This window comes from Phacochoerus africanus, chromosome 1 (assembly GCF_016906955.1).
Source record: "Phacochoerus africanus isolate WHEZ1 chromosome 1, ROS_Pafr_v1, whole genome shotgun sequence".
NCBI lineage: Eukaryota > Metazoa > Chordata > Mammalia > Artiodactyla > Suidae > Phacochoerus > Phacochoerus africanus.
In genome coordinates this window covers 213,011,024-213,036,191 of record NC_062544.1, presented here as the reverse complement: position 1 = coordinate 213,036,191, position 25,168 = coordinate 213,011,024, and positions in this window count along the sequence as shown.

Below are 25,168 nucleotides of genomic sequence, written 5' to 3'. Positions count from 1 at the left end.
AATGTCTTTGTTTGGGGTTGCATTTGCTTGCTGAGGCCCTCTAGGGACCTGCCTTCCAGCCATAGGTGAGCTTTCAGGGTGATGCGCATCACAACCACACACCGACCTGGGCCCTTAGGTGGGGAAGTCAGTTTGCCTGGTGCCCATCCTGTTCCCCCAGGACCTCCACCCATAGCCACGTCCAATCCATGCCTCACAATTGCTCTCAGGGTCACTAGCAGGCAGGCACCTGCTAAAGAGCTGGGAGGTAACACAGTGACAGCTGCTAATAATAAGATGAAGGACTGTCCCTGAACCAGGGACCACGTAGACATCTCCAGAATCTCTTTGCCCTCTCCAAAGGCTGCTTGCTTCAGTCCCAGTCTGTGGGGGCCTCCACAGCTGTCACCTGGGCCAAACCCCACAGCACATCTCCTCAAGGCCACACCACTCACCACTGTCATGGACAGGGGGCTTCCCTGTTGACCCTGACACATGAAGCGCTGTGTGACCTGCCTGGTGCTCATGCATGTGCAACAGGGAGGTGCAGAGGAACTCACACCCATGGGCCAGATGTCTCCACAGGATATGAGAACAAGCAGATACACTCTTCTCTCACCCTCTCCTGACCGAGAAGCAATTTATATACAGTTGTCATATGGCCTCTCAGAAGACAGTCTCGTGAAACCAGCAGTTGCAGCTTATCCAAGCTGTGGCCAGCTGAAAACACGTCCTTCTCCTGGCTCTCCCTCAGCCTCACTCCTGTTTGCCGTTACTTCTATTCCTTGGGGCTGCACCCCTAATAAAGCAGAGACTTAAGCATTTACCTCCGGCTCTTATGTCTGAAGAACTCCAAGTAGACAGGCCTTCATAAGGAGGTGAGCATTTTTAAAGGGATGTCTTGGAGCAAAAGGCGTTGAGACTCAAAGAAAGGCATTCTATGAAATAATGCCATCTGCAATAACATGGATGGGTCTAGAGATTACCCTATTAAGTGAAGGAAGTCAGAAAGAGGAAGACAAATACCATTTGATATAACTTACATGTGGAATCTAAAATAAGACACAAATCGACATATCTACGAAACAAAAACAGATTCACAGATATAGAGAACAGACTTGTGGCTGCCAAGAGGGAGAGGGGTGGGGAGGGAAGGAGTGGGGGTTCAGGATTAGCAGATGCAAGCTAGTACCTATAGGACGGATAAACAAGGTCCTGCCATATTGCACAGGGAACTACGTTCAATACCTTGTGATAAACCATAATGGAAAAGAATACGAAAAAGTATATAAGGTGTAACTGAGTCACTTTGCTGAAATTCTATTCTGTGTGGAGCAGAAATTCACACAATATTGTAAATCAACTCTACTTCAATAAAAAAAAAATTAAAGGCATTTTGGTGATAGCCTTGTGGACAGTGGGGCTGATGGAGGGTAAAGTCGATCCAGATTTTCAGAAGGGGGTGGGAAGGCACTGATGCTCTCTTTTGCTGCCTTGTCACCGCACATCAACCAGCCTCCTCCTCCTTCTGCCCTTGCCGTGACCCAAGCTTCTCTCCGCCTGGCTCTGCTGTGACATGCTTTTTTCTTTGCATTCGCACATTCTGCTTCCCAAGGTGTTTCATCCCAGAGAAACACCTGCTCCCTCTGAAGGAGGTTGCCTGAATTATAAATGAGCCTCCAGCAGAGAAAGATGTGCTCCAGTGAGGGGAAAGAGAAAAACAGGTAAACAAGTGGGTCAGAACATTCCTCTGAACCTCCCAGGACAATGCAAACTTTGTTTTCCCTCAAGCCCCTGGTGTGAACCCTGAAACCAACCTCAGGATGGTCTGAAATCATACCAACCACCACCTTACTCTGACGCTCTGGGCTCCTCCACCTCTGTTCCTTGCCTCATCTTCTTTCCTCTGCTTGTGAGTGACCTCTTCCCATTCCCACCCCACCCCACCCCTGTCCATATCCTATGTGTTCTTCAGGACTCACAACAAAATGCTAGCTCTTCCAGGAAGCCTTCCTGGATTCCCCGGTTGGGCATGATCTCTCAAGTCTCAGTTCTTTCCCCGTCTTAACTTTTTCAACTCTGACTGTAAGCATTCAATTAGTGGGACTCTGGCTATTTCTCCTCAGTGAGTAATTGGTCAGGAAACAGTGAAGGAGGCAGAAGGGAAGGGAAGGAAGGAGACACCAAGAGTCCTCCATCATGTGCACTGAGTTAGCAAAGACAGACCATTTCCTTAATCCAAGTTGCTTGAAGGGTAAGGAGACCCTCTTCCAAAGGCATGGCTCTCTGCTAGAGAGAGGGTGAGGCCCAGTGACCATCCACTCATGGCTTTCTAGACCTGCTGAATCCTCTCCTTGATGTGGCCCAGACATCCCATAGAGCTGCCAGATAAAAGAGGCCTAGCTAAATTGGAATTTTACATAAACAATGAATCATTTTTAATATAAGTATATCCCATGCAATATTTGAAACATACTTATATTAAAAAGTATGTGTTGTTTATCTGAACTTCAACTAGATGTCCTGAATTTTTATTTGCTCAAGTTGGCAACCCTCCCTGAGAGGCTCCTGCAACTCTGTGTTGCAGCCATTCTCTGGCACCAAGTTACAAGTCCCCTCTGGACCCCTGGGGTCAGGGAGAGGTGGTGTCAATCACGAGTGACTTCAGGAGTTCCTGGATTATTGATTTCTCCCCCCACCAAACTATTTTGAAACTAGAAAAGAATGGTTCCATTTTATTTTTTAGGGTTACTTTTCAGATGGGTTAAAAATACATGCTTTGGAGTTCTTGGTAGCATAGCGGGTTAAGGATCTGATGTTGTCCCTGTAGCAGCCTGGGTCACTGCTGTGGCACAGGTTCGATTCCTGGTCCAGGAACTTCCACAGGCCACAGGCGCAGCCAAAAGAAAATAAATATTTTGTCATACTGTATATGCTATATGTGACAGAAACCACTAAACCTGGAAAAGGTCTTAGGGATTACAGAGGATAGCCACAGGCATTCTCTCCTCACTTTCAGGATGACCCTGGAAGCACAGGATGGGAAGACGAACAACCATTCTCTGCTTCGTAGCTGGGGAACTGGAGGCCCAGGGAGTTCAGTGACATGCACTGTCCTAGGAATGGTGCTGGTGCCACACTCCTCCCTCCTTGCAGCCGCCTCCTTCGCAGGCCACTGGGCTCCAAGTTAATTAGGCAGCAAAGAAGTCTTTGGAGGAAGCTGAAAGTGAGAGGAAGTGCCCTGGAGGGACTGGTGTGGGCAGAGCAAACCAGAATGGCATGTTTTAATTGATCTTTCATTGTGCCAACGTCTGCCGGCTCCCAGGGCAAGCAGCTGCTATTTCTGAGTCAGCAGCCTTGGGTGAGACTCTGCCTGCCCAGAGTACAGGCATTTCTGGCTCTTTTTTTTTCCCCAAGCTCTTGGTGCAGTAAGTGGGTCTATGAAAAACAGAAGGTTTCTTCTGCTGTCTTAATTAGCCAAGCTTGGAGCCTGGAGTCCTAGGAATACTGGCAGGGTCACCTACACCTTTGCCCCACCCTTCCACTCAGTGTATCCTGGCAGCCCCAAGAGACTTGACTCTGCAGATGAAGCTACACACAGCTCTGAAGATGCTGCAGGAAGCTTCTGAAGCACAAAATACTTTGTGAAGGAGTTTGAAAACTTCCATGCTACTTGGCAAGTTTGTTAGCATTAGTGGTTATTCAGGGCCACCCAGGATGCACATACTCAGCTCTGACTCTGGACAAACAGAATGTTTCCAATACGAAAAAATAAAGGAACTCTCTTCAATCTTACCGGAGGCCTTAGGATTTGGAAATATCTCTTGTCACCAGACAGGGAGAAGGACCCCTGGACTTGGGGACCCTCTTGCCACTGAACTCACATAGCCAATGCCTGGCTTGCATCTCCACAAAGATATTTAACAGACATCTCAAACCTAACAGAACTCTTAACTCCAACCCTCTCACCCCTAAAATGTGCCCCCCAATCTTCCCCACTTCAATAAAAGACCTCACTATCTACCCAAAAAATCAATGGTTTTGGCTTACACCAAAAATCTAGACTTATCCTTGATTCCTCCTTCCACACCCCCAAAGCCAATCCATCAACAAGATCTTTTGGTTCTACCATGACGAGATATCTCGAATCTGTCCACTTCACCTCCATTGCCACCATGCATTCCCAAGCCGCCATCATCCAATCAGACAACTCACTTAGGTCTGTCCACAGCCATACTGGTTCCATGACAATCCCCTTTCCCACACATCAGCCCAAGGTCCTCTGTGATCTAGTTCCAGCCTACCTCCTCCCCCACAATGGGCTTTTCTTCCTTCAAGTAAGAACAAGAATATCACATGATCTTCTTTAACCCCTTTACTCCTTGAATCTGCCACTTTCATATTTATTCACCCATGTTTATTGTCATGCCATCTTCATCCAACTGTAAGTTCCATGTCTTATTCTCGGCTAGATGCTCAATATGCCAATGTTAAGGCTGCCATAACAGAGTACCACAAAGTAAATGGCTTAAAACAACAGAAATGTATTCTCTCACAGTTTTGGAGGCTGGACATCCAAAATCAAGGTCTTGGTGGGGCCAAAGCCCCTCTCCAATGCCGCTAGAGGCGTTTCCTTTCTTGTCTCTTCTATCTTCCAGGATCCCTGCCTTCCTTGGCTGTGGCAGCATAACTCCAATATCTGCCTCCATTTTCACATGACAGACTTTCCCTCTAGGTCTGTGTTTCTCTTCTTATAAGGACACCAGTCATATTGGAGTAGGGCTCACCCTACTGTAGTATGACCACATCTTTACTTGATTATATTTGCAAAGACTCTACTTCCAAATAAGGTCACACAGATAATAGGGGTCAGACTTCAGCATATCTTTTATTTGGGGGGGGGCACAAATTCAACCTATAACAGCCTTGCATAGTAGATGCTCAAAAAATATTTGAGGGAGGAGTGAATGAATATTTTCAACTGGAGTTGGTAGATTACAGTGAGCTGATTTCCAGAGCAGTGAATACAAGAGCTTCGGGGCTGAATCACAAGGGGTAGGAAGTCTTTAAGTCTATAATGCCACAGCAACCCACCAGAAAAAGAACATTCAGATAAACTGGTTATTTGGTATTACGTGGTTTTTTAAAAATCTTAGACCCTGACTTTATTTTTTTTCCCCTCTGATTTCAATAAGCTGGCCAACAAGGCAGCCTGCAGTTTCTAAATGTCTCTACATGTACCTATCTTTGGCTCCTCATGGAGGAGAGGGCAGGTGTAATGGCAGGGCCAGGGGTTCGGAGGGAGGAGGTGATCTGCTAAGGAAATGGCAGGGCCAAGATGGGGGACCCAGCCATTCCAACTCCTTGGCCAGTGCCCCAGATGGCAGTGACTGTGTGGGTTTCACAGGCCCTGGTCAAGGTCAGTCAGTGTTCATATGGAGCTGCTTGATAAATGCTCGAGAATGAGGAAGAGGATGAGAGGCAAGCAACTGTGCTCGGCTTTAAAAGAATCTAACTAGGGGAGTTCCCGTCGTGGCGCAGTGGTTAACGAATCTGACTAGGAACCATGAGGTTGCGGGTTCGGTCCCTGCCCTTGCTCAGTGGGTTAACGATCCGGCATTGCCATGAGCTGTGGTGTAGGTTGCAGACAAGGCTCGGATCCCGCATTGCTGTGGCTCTGGCGTAGGCCGGTGGCTACAGCTCCAATTCAACCCCTAGCCTGGGAACCTCCATATGCCGCGGGAGCGGCCCAAGAAATAGCAACAACAACAACAACAAAAGACAAAAAAAAAAAAAAAAGAATCTAACTAGCCAGGACTTGAGTATTAAGAACTGAGACCAATTCTGTACAAATCCATTAAAAAGACAAAAAAAAAAAAAAAAAGACTAGAGTAACATCTCTTGAGATCATAGCTTCATAGTATTTTAGAATTGGAAGAAAGATACTGTAATAGCTTCCCAAGAACCTGTACTGTCCTCAAAAAAGATAAACTCTCAAGAGTGGGATCAAGTCTCAAAGGGCTCTAAGACCAAAGCAGAACATCCTAAGAGTGTCCCCAAGGGTTCCAGAGGGAATCAGAAGCAAGACAGTGAGTTTCTGTCACTATGACCCTTAAGGAGACTGGATAGGGGAGGGAAGATCCCTTTGACCCAAGTCTGGAGGGGAAAAAAAGCAAGTTTCACATATAGAAATACATTTCTTAGAAAATGGAGTAGCTTGAGCAAAGGAAACTTGAAAAATTGGGTATGTTAGTGACCAGGGGAACAACGGGGGATCATAACCAGAAAGCGAGCTGGGCCAATCAGTTCATCCTACACAGACACCCTTCATGGGGAAGACCACCGGCATGGGTTCAAGCCCTAGTTCACTGATTCTCCAAGGGACCTCCCCCCGCCCCGGGCCTCTCGGCCTGTCTCCTCATCTCTAGATAAGAGGGTTTTCCAAATATATTAAATGAGGCCTCAAGTTCTACAAAGATGCTGCTTTGATAGGCTTTCTCACTGATCTGCCTGGTAAGACTGAGTTTTAAGAATGGTTTTGTACAATGAAAAAGATTATGCAAATATGTAACTGAGTCACTTTGCTTTGCTGTACAGCAGAGATTAAGACATCTTTTTAAATCAACTATACAAGAAATTTTTTATGCAAATTTATAAATTAAAAAAAAGAATAGTTTTTAGGCTTTAAAAAATGTTGTAAAGCCACTGGTCCCAATAACCAAGTTCCCTTCCACTGCATAAATTTCTTTTATGCTGCAGGCTTCAGAGTTCCTCTGGTTTGTTATTCAAATGAAGCATGACTCACATAGGATTTACCGGGTCCCTCTAAATTGTCTACAGCTATACTAAGTCATTTGACCTGTTTCCAGTGGAAAATCCATTTTTATTTAGATCTTTAGGAGAAAGAGCCTAGTACAACTGAAAGAGTCCTGGGAAGCAAGTCAGCAGATCTGGCTCCTTGCTGTAATAACATCCATAAAACAGTATAAATAAAACAATGAATACCTGTTAAATAAATGCAAATGAGTGACACCACCTTGAGCAAGCCTTCTTGTCCCTCTACCCCTTGCTTTTACCATCTCTAAAATCAGGACAATGCCTGCTGGCCTGCCTCACTACACTTTCGTGAGGGTCAAATGAGAGACTATACTCAAAAGCTCTTTACAAACTATAAAGTACTTCACATGTGTAATGTACCAGGAGGTGCTAGGGCAACAGGGCTTGAGAAAGCAGCTCGCCTGGGTGACAGTGGAGGGGCGGTCTGACTCTGAGACCTCAGGAAGTGACAGATGTTCTCTGACAAGCACATCTCAGCTTGGTCATATAAAAGAAAAAAAAAAAAAAAGAATAAATGCACGCACCACCCACTGTAGATGTTTCACCTCACTCCAAGTTCCAGCTAGCCCTCTCAGCCACAAGGTACCTGAACCTAGACTCGTCTCAAAAACTGGTAGAGGCCTAGTGGAGAAGGCGTGGCCAAGACAAATCTAGAAGGAAGACAGAGACAAGAGATCTGGTCTAGTTTCCAAAGATAGTAATCAGTTCTTTGTATTATTTGTGAGCTCAAGATGGGGTTTATATTTATTTTTACCTTTTATTTTACTTCTTTAAATTTCTTTTTTGCCTTTTTGTCTTTTTAGGGCTGCACCCGTGGCATATGGAGGTTCCCAGGCTAAGGGTCAAATCAGAGCTGCAGCCACCAGCCTACACCAGAGCCACAGCAACACAGGATCCGACCTGCATCTTCGACCTACACCGCAGCTCACGGCAACGCCAGATCCTTAACCCATTGAGCAAGGCCAGGGACTGAACCCGCATCCTCATGGATACTAATGGGGTTTTGTTAACCACTGAGCCATGACGGGAACTCCCCAATGTATTTTTTTTTTATTGAAGTATAGTTGATGTACGATGTTAAGTTCCAGGTGTACAATACAGTGATTCACAATTTTTAAAGGTTATACTCCATCTATAGTTATTATAAAATATTGACTGTATTCCCCATGTTGTACAATATATCCTGCAGCTTATTTTATACCTAATAGTTTGTATCTTGTATTCCCCTATTCCTATAGTTTCCCCTACCACCCTCCCCACTAGTTTGTTCTCTATAACTGTGAGTCTGCTTCTTTTTTGTAACAATCACTAGTTTATTGCATTTTTTAGATTTCACATATAAGTGATATCATACGGTATTTAGCCTTTCTCTGAGGACTTTTTTAGTTCTTGTCGAATTCCTAATTAGTCACATCATTAGGCCAATGCATGGGCACAATTTCTCCTGTGGTTTAAGGAAGCCCTGATTCTTCTACTGAACTTATCCACTGACAATTCATCTATCTATCGACCAAAATTCAACCAATGACAGCTGTCCTTCTCTAGCCCAAACCCCCATCCCCATAAGCTTCTCTGACCCTGCTTTGCCAGAGATAGTTCTCAGATGATTCAAATATGCTGGCCTACTCAATCAATTAAGGATGGAAACGAGACGTTGCGGCCTGAGCTAGGCTGCCATACTGGAATGCCAGAAAGAATGCCTTTGCCCAGATATATTCCATGGCGCCCCATCTTATGGAACCTTCCTTGGCCCAGTGGAAGGTTCCCCCAGTCCAGCCCCATTCTGGAGGCAATGAGGTCTCCTGGTGGAAGCCCTGAGCTGGGGAGAGGAGACGGATCTCAATTTTGCCTGCCTCCACTGAGAACCATTGAGCATGTCCTGTTCTATGGTGTCTCCGTTTCCCTGCTGGTCCAGCCAGCCAGTTGAACTAATCCAGCTGGAAAGCTCCATTCCTTTCCTGGGGGGTTAACCCTGGGGTGAGAGGGAAGCTGAAAGGACAGAGCAGTTCTGTTTTTACCACACTGATACCTGGGTAAGCTTTCCAATGGTGAAGAATTCTGCTAAAAAAATGTTTGCTAAACACCCTCACTCCGCGACTGAGGCTGCCCTAACAACTTTCCATTCCCCGTTCTGCAAGAAGCCCATGTACTCTTGGAGCGGTGACTTTACTCAAAACCCCCATAACGAGCCAATTTCAGCCTCACCACCTCCAAGAAGGCAACGTACCTATGAGGATCTCTGCTTCTTCCGAACAACGCACTGGGGGGACCCGGAGCCGTGCCGGCCTTGGAGGGCCTCGAACTGGGTGTCTCAACCGTGCCCCACTTCCCTTACAAGCTCTTAGGACCCCTGGGAGCAGGAACCAAGCTCTGAGTCCAACACCAATCCTGGGGCACAAGGGATACCTGGTGAGTGTCAGTGGATGTGGCAGAAGGTCACTGACAGGGCCCTGCAGGCTGCTTAGAAGAGGGAAACTTCCAACTCTGAGCCAAAGTGGGGCCAGTGCAAGGGACGGAGACAAGGTCCATTCCCAGAGCCGGCAGAAAGTGGAGCGAATCTGAGGCAACACAGAGCGCGGTGCGCCCAGCTCCTTTAACAGCTCCCAGCGCCCCACCCCCCACTCCCGACATGTCTTGCACGTGGCTGCCGCTTTATAAACACAATCCACAGCTGCACCCTATTTCCTCCAGGACTTGCTCTGGCTCCCTCTCTTCCTTTCTGTTCCGAGCCCGCCTCTTCTCCCCTCGGGAGAGACCAGCCCTGCCTCTGATCCAATGCCTCTCCGTAGCGTGCGAGCTTGGGGCAGGTCCCTTCTGCTTTCTGGACCTCAGTTTTCCAAGTCCTGCCTCATTGACTTTTCCAGAATTCTGCCACCGCTTTTCCTGGATACCTCGCTAGGCTCCACCCTGCCTGAGCCCTGGGGTGCACCCTGGGGCCCTCACTCTTGACTCTCCTTTGGCTCCAGCTCTGGCTCCTGTCCGGCCAGAGACACGAGCTTAAATTGATAGCCCAGGCCTAGCCCTTCTAACAGGCGAGTTGAGATGAAGGCAGGCTTGGCTCCATGGACAAGGGGAGCGCCTCCACCCTCCTATGGAACAAAAGATGCCCTGGGGTCTGGTATTCTAGGCAATAGAGATAGCCAGCCTGCCCTGCTGAGGGCAAGGACTAGAGCTAGCAATGCTAAGAGAAGAAGAGTGGCTCCCTGAGTGGCTAGCATGCCTCTGGATGGAGGCCTGGTGGAGGAGAATGTGGGAAGCAACTCTACACCTACCACCTGTGTGACCCTGGGCAAGTCCCCTTGCTGCTCTCCCTCCCTCCCTTCCTTTTACAAACATCTGTTGAGCATCTTGCAGTGGCAAGCCCTCTGCTAGGCTTTGAGGCTTCAAAATATAATCCATGGAGTTCCCGTCATGGCGCAGCAGAAACGAATCCGACTAGGAGCATGAGGTTGCGTGTTCGATCCCTGGCCTCGTTCAGTGGGTTAAGGATCAGGCGTTACCGTAAGCTGTGGTGTAGGTCACAGACACAGCGTTGCTGGTGTTGCTGTGTCTATAGTGTAAACCGGCAGCTGTAACTACTATTTGAGCCCTAGCCTGGGAACCTTCATATGCCATGGGTGCAGCCCTAAAAGACAAATATACACATAGTCCTGACCCTCCAGAACTTCACAATCTAATTGTGAAAGCAGAAATGTGAATGAGAGAGTTCCTGTCATGGCTCAGTGGTAACAAAACTGACCAGTATCCTCGAAGACATGGGTTCAATCCCTGGCCTTGCTCAGTGGGTTAAGGATCTGGCGTTGCTGTGAGCTGTGGTGTAGGTCACAGATGTCACGCAGATCTGGCATTGCTGTGGCTGTGGTGTAGGCCAGCAGCTGCAGTTCCAATTCAACCCCTAGCCTGGGAACTTCCATATATCACAAGTGTGGCCCTAAAAAGACAAAAAAGAAAGAAAGAAATGTGAATGAATAATTATAATATTTTCCTCCTCCCTCAGCTTCCCTATCTGCAGAATGAAGGACTTCCAGCCCTGACACTCTCCCATGCTTTCATCATGTTAGACCATCTGTTCCCACCAGTCTGGTGAAGTGGGAGGCCAGAGTCAGCAGGTCATCCCTGAGGAAGAGTTAGTAATAAATGATGAATCGGATTGCATTGAGGGCAGTCTGCAGTGTGGTTCATTGTGGCCAAGAGATTGCTGTGGTCTGCTTCTTGCTCTCCAAATTTCCATTCTCTCAGCTACTTCAGCTGGCAAACCACCCTACAACTTTCAAAGATTATTTCCAGCATGTCCAGGGGATCCAAGAGGGATCAAACGAAAGACAGCTTATATGTTGGTGTCAGAGCCAGCATCTAATTCAAGCTCCATCTGATTGCTGGTCCAGACTACCTGCAGGCCCACCAGACTTCCTTCCCTTCCTTGGCTAGGAATTGAGGACTATGAAATACATGTCTAGGAGTTCCCATCGTGGTTCAGTGGAAAAAAATATGATTAGCATCTGTGAGGATGAAGGTTCGATCACTGGCCTCACTCAGTGGGTTAAGGATCCAGCATTGCTCTGAGTTGTGGTATAGGTCGCAGACATAGCCATTGCTGTGGCTATGGCATAGGCTGATGGCTACAGCTCCAATTGGACCCCTAGCCTGGGAACCTCCATGTGCTGTGGATGGGGCCCTAAAAAGACCAAGAAAGAAGGAAAGAAGGAAAGAAGGAAAGAAGGAAAGAAGGAAAGAAGGAAAGAAAGAAAGAAAGAAAGAAAGAAAGAAAGAAAGAAAGAAAGAAAGAAAGAAAGAAAGAAAGAAAGAAAGAAAGAAAAAGAAAGAAAGAAAGAAAGAAAAAGAAAGAAGGAAGGAAGGAAGGAAGGAAGGAAGGAAGGAAGGAACGAGAGAGAGAAAGAGGGAAAGAAAGAAAGAAAAGAAATAGAGAAAGAAAGAAAAGAAAGAGAGAAAGAAAGAGAGAGAAGATATACATGTCTAGGAGTGTAAGAGGTTGTCAGGTTGAAATTACTCCACAGCATTTCTGAGGATGCTGCAATAGGCAGCCCAGAGTAGTAAGTAATGTTTTTCTGGCTAGTGGGAAATCTCAGATGTTAGTTGCAGAGTTTCTTACTCTCACATTCCCACCTTTCTCTCACACACACCCCACACAGCAACTATCCTCCCTCTTTTCTGTTTCTCAAGTTTCAACTTAGTAAAGGGCAAAGAAGATACCCAGATTATTGGACCTGCCCAAGGTGTCTTCACAATCCAATAGAGGGCCTTCAGTCCACAGCGAGAACAATGACCTCTTTTCTTGGGAACCAGTGACATCCTACCAGTTTTATAGTTATGCAGCAGTCTTGGTCACATGTCTTTTTCCTTTATTTCTTTCTCTCTTTCTTTCTCCCCACTTCTCTTCTTAATATCTTCTAGGATTGGGTTTTTAAGATCCTTGCCTTACATCTGCAAAATCTGCAGAGAATGTGGTCCTAGACAGTCCTGGCTTCCATGAGCTGGTAATTTTAATTCCCAGGTCCAGAAGGACAGGCTTGTTGGGCAACTCTGAAATGCAGGGACTGCCGGAGCACTTCTCATTGCATTGTTCAGCTGGAGCATCAGCCCAGAGACAGGGGCATGGCCAGGCAAACTTCAGGGGTAACTTTGGAGTTATCAAAAGGCTTTTGATGAAAACTGGATCTAGAGAATTTGATCACTAAATATGCAGTGTGGATGATGCCCATTCTCTCCAAGAGGGAGCTGCACTAGCTTCTTCCCTGGGAGCTTCCAGAGATGAGATAGCACCTGGAAGCTGGTGGGACAGAACTCTCTTTACCCTGCACACCAGCTGACCATCAGCCCTGGTCACAAGGAATCGAGGAAGCCTGCCACAGGCGGCACAGGAAGGCTGTGCCACCTCTGATAGGCTGATAGCAAAGCATCCAGCTTGACCAACAGAATTTGCTCTTGTATTTGTTTGCTTTTCCTTTTATTTATTTTTATTAATGTGTAGTTTATTTCCACTGTTGGCTAAATTCTTCTCTGCAGCAAAGTGACTCGGTTGTACATATATACATTCTTTTTTGTATTTTCATTATGCTTTATCCCAGAAGATTGGGGATAGTTCCTCATGCTATACAGTAGGCCCTTGTTGTCTATCCACTGTATATATAACAGTTTTGCTTGCCTTTCCTTTCAGCTTTGGAAGCAACCTTCATCTTCACTGTCCTATTTTTGGTAGAACAATTTTGATTAGGCATAGAACGATATCTTGCAGTTTCTTCCTGACACTGCTGGATGCACATGAAGGCTAGTATTGAAGGGTTGCACTGAGACACTCTGTCTGGGGTGCTGCATGGGTCACAGCTTCTGAGAGAGTGACTCATAGAGGAAGCCCAGGCCTGCCTGGGAGGCAGGAAGGGTAGCACTTAAGGATTGATGGGCCCTGGATGATGACAGACAAAGGCAGACAGGATGAGGTCCACAGAGACATTGCACCATTCTGGGGGTGACCTGAACAGTCCCCAAAGCAGACAAAAGTGCCAGGAGGATCACTGTTCTCTTTCCTGATGAGTCTGCAAAGCCTTTTCTCTTACCATTTTCTTAAAAGAAACATCTTTTGAATTATCTGTGATTTTGGTTAGGCTCTAGCCAAGGTTCTTTTAAAAATAGGACACATTGCATAGATATTGAATTACCCAGCTTTTGTCAACATCAACACATCATTATCAAAATACGATCCAGGTGTTCAGCTGAGCAGATCCTCGCACAAATCAGTTTAAATGACTAAACACACTTCCTTCTCCTCTTTGGGAATTCAGCTGAGAAGCAAAAAACAAAGCTAGTGTGGATAAAAATGTAAAAAACATGCAGATATGCACTGGGTGCACAAAATCTGAGCAGACAACAGCACGAAGGAATAAAAGGGGAGGTGTCTAATTCTCAGTGATACCTGCATCCATCTGATGGCATGATGGTGGGCTGATGGCTATCAGTCTGGGCTGCTGGAGAGGGCAGAGTAGACTCGAAGTGTCATTGCCAACTCTTTTGAGTCAAAATGACCCAGACCAGATTCAGGATCCTTGAAGACAGAGACCACCTCCTGTTTATGTTTGAATCCTAACCATCTGCCACAGGGCCCAGCTATCATTTGATTATGAAATCTAGTATATTGATGTTTTTATAATCTCTGTTGTGAATGTCTCTGTATCTCCTATTAATTATCCACTAGATGAGCCTGTCATAATTAGTATCAAGACTCACAGACATCTGCCACTGGCTTAATTTTGTGACAAGTACAACACGTCACTCTTCTGGAAGCACTTTTCCCCCAGATTCCATAAACTGGCAAAATTATCTAGGAGCACCATTTATTAAGATATGACAATTGCCAGTACAATAAAATAGGAGCCATGGAAAAATGAAATTTAGTGTTCTGGTCAAATAAATATATGTACAGAGCAGAAACTGTTTTTCATTTTAGGGCCACACCTGTGGCACATGGAAGTTCCCAGGCTACATACGGGTCAAATCAGAGCTGCAGCTGCCAGCCTACACCACCACCTACACCACAGCCACAGCAAAGCTAGATCTGAGCTGCATCTGAAACCTACACCACAGCCTACCCAGCAAAAACCCAATCCTTAACCCACGGAGCAAGGCCAGGGATCAAATGCGAATCCCCATGGATACCAGTTCTTAACCTGCTGAGCCACAATGGGAAGTCCCAGAATGGGTTTTTGTGTCCCTCTAACCCTTAATCCGTTCAGGCTGCTATACCAAACAGCATAGACAGTGTTGTTTATAAACGGCAGAAACTTAGTGCTCACTGTTCTGGAGGTCAGAAGTCCAAGATCAGGGTGTCAGCATGATCTGGAGATCCAGAGATGGCAGAGGGGGCTAGGGAGCTGGGTGGGATCCTCTTATAAGAGCACTAATCCCATTCACAAGAGTGCCACCCTCATGATCTAATCACTTCACAGAGGCCCTACCTCCTATCACATATCCTATGGGGGTTAGGATTTCAACATATGACTTTGGGGGAACACAAATATGCAGTCCATAACAAACTCCCACCCCACTCCCCTGCCTTTTCCTGGGGCCTGACAGACCAACAACAGGCCAACTCCAGGGGGAGGCAGAGCAGAGACTCCCTAAGCACATCAATAGCCTGGAGATGCTCCAAGATATCAGCTTGGTCAGGAGCAAGCTCAGCTCACCTTACAGAACCCAATGACCTGCTGCCTACCAGCCCCTGCTCCAGTCCCAACCCAGGCAGAGCAGAACCCAGGGTGGCCCAACACCTGTCCTGTCTTGGAGGCTGAAGATGCAAGGAGGGACCTGGGAGTAGGAGCAGTGGGTTGAGAAAGTCTGAAGGGGTAGGATTTGGGGTGGGTGTGGGGGTGCTGCAAGGAGAGAGAGCCAAGGGGGAGGGGCCCTCTGGCCTAGCTCAAAGGATCTAGGGCTTCGAAGGGCCCAGGAATTCCCCAAATGGAGTAGAAAAGGCACTTCCAACTGGTTTGGAAGCTACAACACGCAGCTCTTTTGTACATTCTCCTGGATTCCGTGGCACATGGATCAGCCAAGAGTAAAACCGAGGAGAAAATGAAAACTTCTCTTCCCTTCCACTCTTCAGGGAGACACTATGGATTTGTTTCATATGCATTTGTTTCCATTCACCCATAAAATAAAAGGGATCATACTGCCACCAGTGCCCAGATTTCTCAGCTTTTTGGGTATCTGATGGGAAGACCAGCCAATCACTGGGATTCTGCATGCAAACAGGGTGGAGCTTTCCAGATGGACCTTTGCATATGAGAAAAAGAATGTATAAGTCTGTATGACTGGGCCACTATGCTCTACAGCAGAAATTGACACAACACTCTAAATCAACTATATGTTAAGAAAAAAATTTTTTTTTAATTTTAAGATAACAAAATAAAAAAAAAAAATGGACATTTTGAAGCCCTCGGTGCTGGCTGGGCAGGGTGGGGTCAGAGAAATGCAAAGCATCTCAGGCATCAACCCTGGGATTTACTCCCTTCCTCTCCTCTGCCCACAGCACAACCCCCATACCCTTGTCCCGCCTTCTCTGCTCTGAGCTGAAATTACCCCAAGACCTTTGGTGGAGATTGACCCTGTTGGCCCAGGTGAAAAGAAGGACGAGGCCCTGGTCAGAGGGATGCCCAACAAGTCATCACGCAGTAGGAGAAGGCAGAATTGGAGCAGGTGCCTCTGCTGGGCAGGTTCACATAAAAGATGTTTTCGGACCCATGAGTTGGGTGGTTACCATCAACAGCTCCTTTTGCAACCCTGGGGTGAGCTGCTAACCTAGAATGGGGCAGGGAGAGGAGCACCACCCGATGGCAACTTGGCTAGTGTATGCATTTTACAAAGCATGGTCGCGGGAGGTGGGGGGAGGTAAATTGGGAGGGTAGGAATAACATATTACCCTACTGTGTATAAAATAGATCATTAACATGCACCTACTGTCTAGCACAGGGCAATCTACTCAATAGTCTGTAATAACCTATACGGGAAAAAAGAACAGATGTATGTTTATGTATGACTGACTCACTCTGCTGAAAACTAATACAATGTTGTAAGTCAACTATACTCCAATTAAAAAAAAAAAAAAAGCATGGTCCCAACCAACATGCCACAGAACAGGACAATGATCCCAAGAAGCAGTGTCATCATCTCACTGCTCCTGCTTTACAGATGAGAAGACTAAGATAGGTGCCAGCCCTTGCCCACAGCAGTGTTCCTCAAAGCCAGGGTGGTGGACCCCTGGTTGAGTACAAGATGATTTAGGGGGCTATAGGGTGAACACATGTCGTTCAATAGACTTGATGCAAAGAGCCATTAAAAACAGAACTAAAATCATCAAACGGGTGGTTTCAAGGATACTTGCTTAGCAGGAGGCTATGTTTCAAAAGTGAGTTTATTTAAGGTTCATTTAAATCAAGTATTAAATAATATTACATATGGTACTTGGTTTTTATTTTTCAAAAGTGAAGGTGGGAAACCAAGTACAGATGGTGACAGGATGATGACAGCAACCAGTTTTATAATACTTCCTGTGTCCCCAAAGCCTTTACCTGTATCAAATCATGCATTCTCAGGACAGCACTGAGGGGTTGGTACAATTATTATCATTTACAAGGAGGCCTGCGGGGGCCAGGGGGAAGTGGAGCCTGGGAGGCGCTGGATGGAGGATCATGTCCAGGCATTCAGATCGCAAAGCAATGCTCACTAGGCAGAGCTCACTGCTCAGCTGGAAAGTATCTGCTAAGGCCCAGGTGCAGGGGCTTTGAGTTGCTGGGGGTAGGGTTGCAGAGAGGGTTCCACGTGCTTTCCCTATTTCCCATGCAGAACTACAGGAGACTGAATCTCCCCATAGCATAAATAACTTCCTGATGCAAATGAGGATAAGCCAGTGACAACAGACCAGCTCCAGAGCAGCCAGTTCTCCCATACCAGGCAGTGGTTATGTTGCAGAGTTGATGTGAGGGCCTCAGGCAGAATCCTGGCTAACTCAATTTCAGGCTGGCCTTCCTGCCTGCCTGCTAAACTCTTTCAGATGGTTCTGGCTGGATTTTTGAGGTTGTAACAGGTTTAAAAAAAAAAATGTAGGAGTTCCCCTCATGGTGCAGTGGAAACAAATCTGACTAGGAACCATGAGGTTGCGGGTTCGATCCCTGGCTTTGCTCAGTGGGTTAAGGATCTGGCATTGTCATGACCTGCGGTATAGGTCGCAGACTCGGCTCAGATCTGGCATTGGTGTGGCTGTGGTGTAGGCCAGCAGCAACAGCTCCAATTGGACCCCTAGTCTGGGAACCTCCATATGCCGCAAGTGTGGCCCTAAAAAGACAAAAGACAGGAGTTCCCGTCGTGGCGCAGTGGTTAACGAATCCGACTAGGAACCATGAGGTTGCGGGTTCGGTCTCTGCCCTTGCTCAGTGGGTTAACGATCCGGCGTTGCCGTGAGCTGGGGTGTAGGTTGCAGACGCGTCTCGGATCCCGCATTGCTGTGGCTCTGGCGTAGGCCGGTGGCTACAGCTCCGATTCAACCCCTAGCCTGGGAACCTCCATATGCCGCGGGAGCGGCCCAAGAAATAGCAACAACAACAACAACAAAAGACAAAAAAAAAAAGACAAAAGACAAAAATAAAAATAAAAATGCAGACTCTACATTAGAGGAGGGGAGAGACATTTGGGAAATGCCTGAAGAGAGAAGAGGAGAGAAACTCTGAGTTCAAAGGCTGGCAGGAGAAATGTGGACCCGGAGAGGAAAGCAGAGGCTGATAGAGCCTCGGAATCTAAAGAGTCGTGCTTCTTACTTTTACATGGTAGATAAAAATCTTGTAGCACATCCTCCAGTCAGCACGGTCTTTACAAGCAAGAGCTTTGAGGAGTTCCCACCGTGGCTCAACAGTTAGTGAACCCGACTAGCATCCATGAAGACACGGGTTCGATCCCTGGCCTCACTCAGTGGGTTAAGGATCCAGGGTTGCCATGACCTGTGGTGTAGGTTGCAGACGCGGCTTGGATCTGGCGTTGCTGTGGCTTTGGTGTAGGCCGGCAACTGTAGCTCCGACTGGATTCCTAGCCTGGGAAACTCCATATGCCGTGGTTACAGCCCTAAAAGACAAAAAGGCCAAAAAACCAAAAAAACAACCAAGCAAGAGCTTTGGAATTTCAGAGTCACTGCTCCTTAGCCAGGAGGCCTTGCCTCTCTAGTCATTTAAACTCTCAGTTCCGCCATAGGTAAATAGAACTAATAAAATGCTGCTCCCAGAGGGAGCTGTGAGGAAGGAATGCAAAATCCTGCCCCTCCTGAGTCTTATTGCACCTGTACTTTTCCTGAAGAGACTGCACTCTGGTCATCTATTCAAGAGATTTTCCCACTTCTGGGACCCTGAGTCTACTCTAAAGAACAAAACATGGGAGGAAATAAACAGAGAGTCAGAGGGCACTTACCACGCTTCCTGATGCCTCCAATAATAGGATGTCAGAGCCCAAAGGCCCTGGGGACCATCTAGTCTTGTGGTCTCAGATATCAGTGGGCCTCAGACCCATCCAGAATCACCAGATGAACAATATAGGTTCCCGCAGATGTCGTTAACCCCACAGCTGATCCGCTAGGCCTAGGGTAAACCCCCACATCGGGGTTTTGTACAAACATTTGCAGGCGATCCTAACATAAGTTGTTTTGAGAATAGAGATCCCAGTCCTTCGTCCCATCTTACAGAGGAAGAAACTGAGACTCAAAGAGAAATGTCCTCTGACCAAGGTCCCCACTTGTGGACCTGAACCCCAAGCCCAGGCCTCCTGACTCCCACTCCCCTGCACTGGCTGGAGCTGGGACAGGGGCTGCAAAGTGCTTCTTTCCCAGATGGGTTACATGGTTTTTGTTGCCTGAGAGGGCCCTCCCTTGCCAATTGTAAGAGGGACAACTTGTCACAGGAAAATACCAGAAATCAGCATGGATAACCCTGTTCTTTGCCAGAGAGGCTGCTGTGGCCTTAGCTGAGGAGGAAGCCCTGTGGGCAAAGCAAAGCCCTGTGGGTAAACAAAGACCTGAGCCTGACCTAGGCCTCAGGCCCAGCTGCCAGTTCTGGGCCTTCCAGTGCCCTGGGCGACCTAGGACAAGTCTCTCCCCTCCCTGAGTCTCCATGGCATCCAGTTGATAAAATGGAGCTAAATCTGCTACCTGTTGTCCAGCCTGCCTGCCTCGTGGACCTCTGATGCTGGTGTGCTTTGTAAACTCCCAAGTGCTGCCCAAGCAGGAGGGATTTCAGCCACTGGAGATGTGACTGGAATTCTGATTTCCAGCCAGGGTCCCTTGAGGACGTGCTGGGCCCATCTTGGAAATAGCAGAGGAAGCTAAGAAGCTGCCAGCAACACTCGTGGGAGATTCTCAGAGCCTTATGGGCGGGCTGGCAGGGAGAGCCCCTCTGCTCACACAGCGCTCCCACGTTAGGGAACCTGCCCTGGCCGAGGACGCCCCTCGCTTCCAGGAGCGTGTGTTGGGAGTGGGGAAGTCACTGGATAGGGGCCTTCCTGCCTCTCGCCTGGTGCTGCCAGGACCCTCTGTCCATCTTAAAGCATCCTGGTTCAGGACTCCTAGGAAAAGGTAAGAACACGCCAGGGGTCCAAGAGAGATGACACACCTCTCTTTCTTTCCATGGCCTGCTTTGGCTCTTACAGCAGATTCCAGAGGGGGGATTAGCTCATTCAGAGTATTTTTTTCCTTCTCACCAGATCGCACCTTTCAGAACCATTTCCCCAGCCAGCAGGAGTCCCAGTTTACCTAGAGTTAACAGGATGCTAAGATTCTGCCACCATTCTGCCCAAAACCTGCTTTGTCACCTTGCTCAACCTCTTCACCTCCTTGAGCCTGTTTTTTCATTCATATATGAGGGAAATAGTACCCATCTCTCCCTCCATCATAGGTCTGCTGTGTCAGAGGAGGATGCCGTGGGGGAGGCTCTGTTGTCATTATCTTGTAGGAGAAGAAGACAGTGGAGGCCTGGACAGGGAGGGAGACTGGGAAGGCACAGAAGTAGCCTTCAGTTCCCCTCGTGACACAGCAGAAACGAATCCCACTAGAAACCATGAGGTTTCGGGTTCGATCCCTGGCCTTGCTCAGTGGGTTAAGGATCCAGCGTTGCTGTGGCTGTGGCGTAGGCCGGCAGATGTAGCTCCAATTGGACCCCTAGTGTGGGAACCTCCATAAGCCATGGGTGCAGCCCTAACAAAAAGACAAAAAAAAAAAAAAGAAAAAAGAAATGACCTTCAGCTCCAGGAGGCAGGAAAGGGCTGAGGAATGATTTCATTCCTGTCTAAATCTGGGGCTGTCTCAGGGCAGCAGGTCCTTTGTTTTATGATGCTCTTATTCCCGGTGCTGGGCTCAGCCTGGCCACTCAGAGGAGAAGCCAGGTCAGACTCAGGGACCTCGTGGTGATGAAACCTATGGAAAAGTTTTCGGTCAAAGACCTCATCAAAGAGTTCCTTGACACACAGTTGTGAGGTCACCTAGGCCAGTGCTTTTCAAATCTTTTTTTTTTTTTTTCAGCTGAAACCCTTCTTCACAAGATCTTAAAGCAAACCCCTTATTAGTTCCTTCTGAAGAATCACTGAGACTCTAGGAAGCTCCACTGATTTATTGTGCAGATCGAAGAACAAAGCTCAGTGCAGGACTGGAATATGACCAAAGCCACACAATAAGTCAGTGGTTAAAACAAATAAATTTCTAAAACCACCTTGGGGAGTTCTGTTGTAGCTCAGTGGTTAACGAACCTGACTAGTATCCATGAGGACAAGGGTTCGATCACTGGCCTTGCTCAGTGGGTTAAGGATTTGGTGTTGCTGTGGCTGTGGTGTAGGCCGGCAGCTATAGCTCTGATTCAACCCCTAGCCTGGGAACCTCCATATGCCGTGGGTGCGGCCCTAAAAAGACAAAAAATAAAATAAAATAAAACCACCTTGAAGTCAGGTCTCTAACCCTCAGCACAGGTGTCTCCAGGTCAGTGAGGGATCAAACAAAAAAAGGAATTTCCTTCATTTCTAGGCCATTTACACACATGGAGGGAGGAGGCTCAGAATGGAGGTGTGGGGGGTAAATGAGGAAATGTGTGGACTCCGCTGTAATAAACAAATCTTAGTGGAGAGCAGGGAACTCATGGTCTCCTTTGAAAACAAAAATGTCTGGCCAAATGTTTCTGAGGCGGTGAGCCCCTTGTTGACATAAGCAGAAGCCGCCTCAGCAACTCTCCACAAGTGGAAATTCCTTCCAGCTGCCTTAGCTCTGCCTTCCCATTGCTAGCAGCCAGGTTTTGCGAGCGGCCATCATGAGACTGACCCACCCGCGGAAGGGCCACAGGTGTCTCCCACAATGGTCACCTGGCACTTCCATGTGTCATCAGCCAGCAAGTGACTTTTTGGTGGACTTTTGGTGTTGGCTTCCTGCGGGGGAGAACTGACAGCCTAGGGGTGGGGAGCGGGCAGAGTGAGACACGCCAATCACTCCACCACGTTGACGTTAGGCAGATGCTAGAACCAGGCACAGTCCACACTGGGGAGGAGCGGCACAGGCTTGGTTGCTAAGAGTTTATGAGATCAAGGTCCCACGTGGCGCCTACGGAGCTGGGGCAGGGGGCCGCCCAGCCGAGGAGCGGGGAACGCCTCCCGGCTGCCTGGCCCGGAGGCACGGAAGTGCGGAGAAGCGAAGTGCTGGGGCCACTGCCGCGGAGTCACCCGGACGCCCCGCCTCCTGCTCCTCACCTGGAGCCTCCCCGGCTGGGGCGGGGCTTCGGCAGGACAGATCGCTGCTGCTTCCCTTCCTCTGGTCTGGGGGTGGGTGTCGCCACTAGAGTAAAGCAGAGATGCTTCCTGAAAGGAGCTGAGATCAAGCAGAAGGCCCCAACCCTTCTTGGCGGCTCACCTGGAAAAGGGACAGGCCATGGGGCGGGGGCGTTAATCGCCTTATGCGGGAGCTCTCAGACAAGTTCTGATCCAACCCTTAATCCCAAGTGTCAGTTGACAGATGGCAGCGCGTCCTGCCTTCTAAACCCCAGCCACTCCTGGCCATGAGAGACTCAGAATATTCCAATAGGAATGAATCTTAGATACTAGAGCTCGAGTTTTGTGGCTGTTTTGTGGCTCCCACATGGTCGGGGACCATAGGTGAGGCCTCCAGGTTAGGGTGCAAGTCGCTGAGGGAGGGGGATTAGATCCCACCCCGCTTCCCACCCCTCTTTCATCTTTACTGCCTTGAGATTGTGCTGGAGAGGTCATTTAAAGGAGGCACTGTAACAAACTGGGTGTGAGGTCGTCTTTCAAGTCTATTGTTCTCTCATTTTGACTTTGTTGTGGGTGACCTTGGGCAAATGAAAAACCTGTGTGTCTTGGGTTCTTCCGGAATAAGAATACTGCTGTCTCCTTAATAGGGTTGTAAGAATTAAGCATGTAGTGGGTTTAGAGCATGTTCCGCCTGGGTCACAGCGTGTTAGGAATGGTTATGATTGTTGTCATTACTGCTATTTTTAAATGAGGAGAGTGAGGCGGGAAATGGAGAAGGGACTTGCCCAGGTGACAAGGGAACTTGGTAGTAAAACAGGGAGCAGTACCAAGCTTTCCCGTCCAGATGGGGTCCTTGATGACTTGGACATTTTGAGGTTGTTGTTTCTTGGAAATCTGTGAATATAAACGAAAGCCCATTTAGAGGAAGCCACTCTGTATGAGAGGCCTGGGGCACAACTCCATGATCAGGAGGATGTAAAGGAGGACGGGGGTGGAGGGAGAAGAGAGGAGCAGGAGGAAGTGGAAGAAGAGGGGGTCTAGGGCCCTCTTAGCTCAGCCACTAAGCCACTAACAAGTTAGCTCAAGCTGCTCTATAGCAGGACACCAGACTCGGCAGCCTCTAAACAACCCTTCTGGAGGCTGGTAAGTCCACTGGTCACTGTGTCCTCACATGACAGAAGGGGCCAGGGAGCTTCCTGGAACCTCTTTTATCAGGGCACTAATGCCGTTCCTGAGGACTCCGCCCTCATGACTTAAGCCCCTCCCAAAGGCCCCACCTCCCAATACCATCATCTTTAGGGGCTAGGATGTCAGCATATGAATTTGGGGGGCACATGAACATTCAGACCATAGCAGATGATCACACTGGGGGTCCTCTTGAGGGAGACACCCTCATTTAGGTGGAGAAACTAGACCCCAAACATACCTCAATCTAAGAATTTTGTTTGGAGAATAAGGACTATAGTTTGGGATGCCCAGGGTTCCAGCCTGACTTATGGTCAATTTCAGTGTGGTCACAGCCTCGTGAATCTCTCCTCTCAACCAAGCTGAGCCTGCTTAGCAGGGACTCTCCTTATAGCCTAAGGAACCCTCAGGGCTTAATAGCAGCAGTTAAAGAGAATCTGGTTCTGAATCCTGTCACTTTCTGACTGACTGGGCAAGCATTTAAACCTAAGCCTCAGTTTAATCATCTATAAAATTGGGATTATAAGTTTTGCCTCATAGTATCATCAGGAGGATCAAATGGGATAACACATATAAAGTGCTTAACCCTGGGCCCGGCACATAGGAAGTGCTCAATAAATGTTTGTAACTATTATTATCTAATGTGGCTGCCTGTCCCCCTGTGTGCACAATGGCTTCTTCATCTTCTCTCTAGCTGTGGCCTACATCAGTTAGGACTGGTTTGCCTGCAAAGAAATAATCTCAAACTAATGGTAATGCGGAAGAGATGGAAGTTTATTTCCTCTCACATAAAATCCGAATAGGTGATGAAGGGTGGAAAGTGGCTCCCCAGTGTCTGGGATCCAGACACTATCTTCTAATGCCATACATGGCCTTGACCTCTTGGTCCAAGATGGCAGTACCCACATTCCAGGCAGCAGAATGAAGGAGCCTGAAGGCTGTTTATAAGCTATCTCTTAAGGATGATTCCTGAAAGCTGTTGTACTACCATGTCTGCTTATACACCATTGGCCAGAACATAGTCACATGACCATCTCTAGCTGCAAAGGAAGCTGGGACATGTAGTCTTTATTATAAGCAGCGAAACTTGGTGGATGGATATATCTCTATAGAAAGGGACATGTAGTCTTTATTATGCCCAGCGAAACTTGGTGGATGGATATATCTCTATAGAAAGGGAGAATGGATGTCAGAGACCTGTAGCTGTGTCTTCCCCAAACCTCTGGCTTGTCCAGGACAGCTGGGCAGCTGAGCACTTAAAAACAGGGACAGGAGCATGCTACTTCTCCTCAGCTTTCCCCAGTGACTCAGTCTGTAACTGAGATGTGGAACAGGAACTCAGGTCTCCTGCCATGGGTCAGAGAAAGTCCTATCCTGTTTAACCACTTCCCTGCCCCTCAACCCTGAAGGCAGGAAAAAACACTGGAGAGGCAGCTGACTGCCCCCTCCTGGTCAGGGAGAGAACATTGCACAAAACAGGGCTTCAGAAGGGCAGACAGAGTGACCCAGCAAGCAGGTGGGCTTGGCACAGCCTAATGGAATGGCCCAGGGCAGGACACACACCTGAACATTGTGGTGAGGCTGGGCCCCCAAACAGTGCCAAAGTCAAAATGCCAAACTGGACAGACAGAAATGCACTCCGGCCTTCCACCCTGATAACACTCCAGTAGGCCACCTGGCCTCAGCCAGAGCTCAGGGAACACCTGTCCTTCTCCCTCCTAGCCCTTCTTTCACCCCATGAAGTTCTTTGAAAAAGGGAGGAAAGTTCACCAGCATCTCCCTTTGCTGGTCTTTTTTTTTTGCCTTTTTTTTTGGGCCACACTCACAGCATATGTAGGTCCCCAGGTTAGGGGTCCAATTGGAGCTAAGCTGCCAGCCTATACCA